This window comes from Cebus imitator, unplaced genomic scaffold (genome assembly GCF_001604975.1).
Source record: "Cebus imitator isolate Cc_AM_T3 unplaced genomic scaffold, Cebus_imitator-1.0 Scaffold228, whole genome shotgun sequence".
NCBI classification, from domain to species: domain Eukaryota; kingdom Metazoa; phylum Chordata; class Mammalia; order Primates; family Cebidae; genus Cebus; species Cebus imitator.
The window spans coordinates 3,726,068-3,729,263 of NW_016107543.1; the positions used below are offsets into that span (position 1 = coordinate 3,726,068).

The 3,196-nt window shown below is 43.8% G+C and overlaps 1 long non-coding RNA gene across 1 annotated transcript in view; it reads left to right on the top strand.

Annotated features, from left to right (window-relative positions):
* The first annotated feature begins 1,680 nt into the window (after window positions 1-1,680).
* LOC108281536 overlaps window positions 1,681-3,196 on the top strand; it is a 7,183-nt gene continuing 5,667 nt past the window's right edge. Inside the window, exon 1 of the long non-coding RNA XR_005195259.1 lies at window positions 1,681-1,703. This is a non-coding gene — a long non-coding RNA (uncharacterized LOC108281536). The remainder of the gene's footprint in view (window positions 1,704-3,196) is intronic.

The following is a 3,196-nucleotide window of genomic DNA, read 5'->3' on the forward strand; positions in this document are numbered from 1 at the left end:
TCTAAGTGGTGGGAGGGGCTGCTATCTCCTCCTCCTACTGCACACACTAGGACTGCACACCCCCTTTCAGGGGCCTCTCCTGAAGGGACAGCAGCTACTTTCTACTTCATATGGTTTTTATTACTTAGTTGAGATGCTAACATGTTCATGACCTTGGGCAAATGGTTTAACACAGATATATGTGTATCTTATTAGTTTAGATGAAAAGAACTGATTTCTGGGACAACTTTTTCTTTCATCATCAAGTAATGTTAATTTTATGCCCTACATATTGCATCTTTTGCTGATACCAAATCTTTAATGGTTTAAAATGTGGGTCTAGGCCGGGCGCAGTGGCTCACACCTATAATCCCAGCACTGTGGGAGGCTGAGGCAGGTGTATCACCTGAGGTCAGGAGTTCAAGACCAGCTTGGCCAACATGGTGAAACCCCATCTCTACTAAAAATACAAAAAATTAGCTGTATGTGGTGGCGGACGCCTGTAATCCCAGCTACTTGGGTAGCTGAGGCAAGAGAATTGCTTGAACCTGGGAGACGGAGGTTGCAGTGAGCCGAGATTGCACCATTGCACTCCAGCCTGGGTGACAGAGCAAAACTCTATCTCAAAAAAAAAAAGATGGGTCTATAGAATCTTCACATTTTAGAGCTGGAAAGGATCATGGAGATAATTTCCAATGCCTCATTCTAAAGAAGAGTAAGTGAAATTTAAAAACGGTGGATGTGACTTGTCTAAGACCACTTCTTAACCAAGGAGTGGAATTGTTTCTGTCTGATGTAGTCCTTGTGATTGTGTTGGTGTTTAGGCTGTGTCAGAAGTAGAGTGAGGCCAGTAGACTATGACCCTCAAGTCGGCATGGCAGTTGCCTTTTGGCCTAATTGATGTCAGACGTGTTGATGCCCTCAGAAGAGATTCGCTCCTGAAGGTCCCTCCTCTCTTTATCCCTTCTGGGAAAGGATATGGAGATTTCTATCATAGGAAAAGGAAAAGTGGCTGGAAAAGGACATCACCTTCTTTCTGTAACCACATTACTCTGTACGTGCCTTTATTATTCTAATTATCACATTTACCTTCAGGAAGCTTCACAAATCATGTGCAACATAACACTCCCACCCAGAGATTCAGAATTCATTCCCTCCTTTGCCAAGCACCACTGCAAAAAATTGTTACTGTTGGGAATATTTTGTGTCCTTGAGCCGCTTTAGGAAAAAACGTATTGAGAAGCACTGATAAGTAACTCCATATTGCAATCTTCAGGTTGCTTTTGAGTGGGGGAGAGACTCGGGAAAAGCATTGCTTCAGGAAGATTAGCCTGTTGGAAGTATTCTGATTGGTTTGGGAGAGACTGGGAGCAAGGGAACCAGGTTAGGAGAATGTTAGTGTCTAGATATGCCATCATGGACACAGAAAAAAGAAGCCAATTGAAAGAGTGATAATTATTATTTGATTATTGATTGGTTATTGAGGTGGTCAAGACCAAGAAAGTGGCAGAATAGGAAAGCTGGGAGAAAGAGTGGCTTACAAGTGCAGATATGGAATTGGAAATGATGGTTGTACATTCTCATGGTCAGCCTTTTGCATCCATTTCTTTAACGTGTTGGCGCAGGCTTCACAGGGCAGACAACACTCCAAGATGTATATTGTTAGCTGTTTAGAAACTTTGACTTTCTTCCAATCCTGTCAGAAAACCTGTTCACTGCTGCAGGTAAGGTAGGAAGAAAGAGAATATCTCAGGTGGGATCAGGTAATAAGCTAAGAGGATATCTAGTTCTCTGTGGCAGCCTTATCTATTGGAATTACAGAAACCAGCTCACCTCTCTTCTCCTTGTCTCCTCATTAGATAAAAGGAAAGGTTATGGGGGCAGTGGGTGGGAAGAGTAGTTAAGTTACAGGGGTTAACAGAGTTAAGTAACAATGATGATGAGCTCTTCCCCTGAAGAGCCAAGCCTGTGTGCCAAGGTGGGGCTGCTTTTGCTCAGTGTGAGAGAGGGTGTTTCCCCCGTCTCTGGGTAGGAGTAGAAGAACCAGTACCTGCTGAGGTTTCCGTCCTTGCATCTGGATCTTTGTTTTGCTGCCCTTGCCCTCTCTGCCACACCACCCTCCCACCCGCTGCCAGCTATCCTGTGTTCTGAAGTTGCTGCCTGGTACCCCAAAGCCACATGCCAGTTTCGTTTGTCCTCCTTTGACTTGCTCCATTTCTCTGTTTTCTCCACTTTCCCTACTGAGGCTTCTCAGCCTGCTGTGGGAATAGGTATTAAGAAGATAACCATCTGGTGAATCTAATTCAGTCTAAGGTGTGACTTACTGACTGACTGCCAAAGGTGGGTAGGGTTGGAGAGGCATTCACTGAAGCTATTTACATTTAAAAAAACAAGAGCGTCAGTGCAGTGGTAAGAACGGGAAGATAGTTGTAGACATGGTGGCAGTTGACGTGGCTGTTTGCAGGTTGATGATGGAGGGCCTCTGAGATGACAGGAGGTTTCTAGTTTTGAACTTTGGGGAATGCTGTTGACTGATGTGTAAATGCAAAGGAGGAGAAGTGTTTGTAGGAAAGGTAAAACATCTAAGTGGAATACTTAGATAACAATCCAAGTGGAATCTCAGGCACTGTGGTGGTACAGGTTTGGAAGAAAAGATTTTTCTGTATTTTTCCAATTAATACAACTTGATTGTAAAATTAACTGTAGCAAGAAAGGCACCTTGTCTCTAGGCCTCTTTTCCTCACCTCCTGGAGGGAAGGGGCAGTATCTTGGCTCTGATTGTCCCATTTTTTTGGGGGGGACAATTCGCTGAATATGTATTATATGTCATATATTTTACTGGGGTTCTGAGGATGCAAGGATAGGTAAGATGTGGTCCTTAACTTCAAGGAAGTCATATCTTTTGGGTCAAAGGGTAGCAGACAAGGCACAGATAATTACAAAATGGGATGAAGAGTTTGAAAATACAGATTTATCTAAAGTATATGAAGCACCAAGAAAGAGAAATCAGTTTCTGGAGGACTTAATGAGATGTGTTTTGAATGATGTCTTAAAGAATGACTTAGGGCCGGGCGCGGTGGCTCAAGCCTGTAATCCCAGCACTTTGGGAGGCCGAGACGGGTGGATCACGAGGTCAAGAGATCGAGACCATCCTGGTCAACATGGTGAAACCCCGTCTCTACTAAAAATACAGAAAAAAATTAGCTGGGCATGGTGG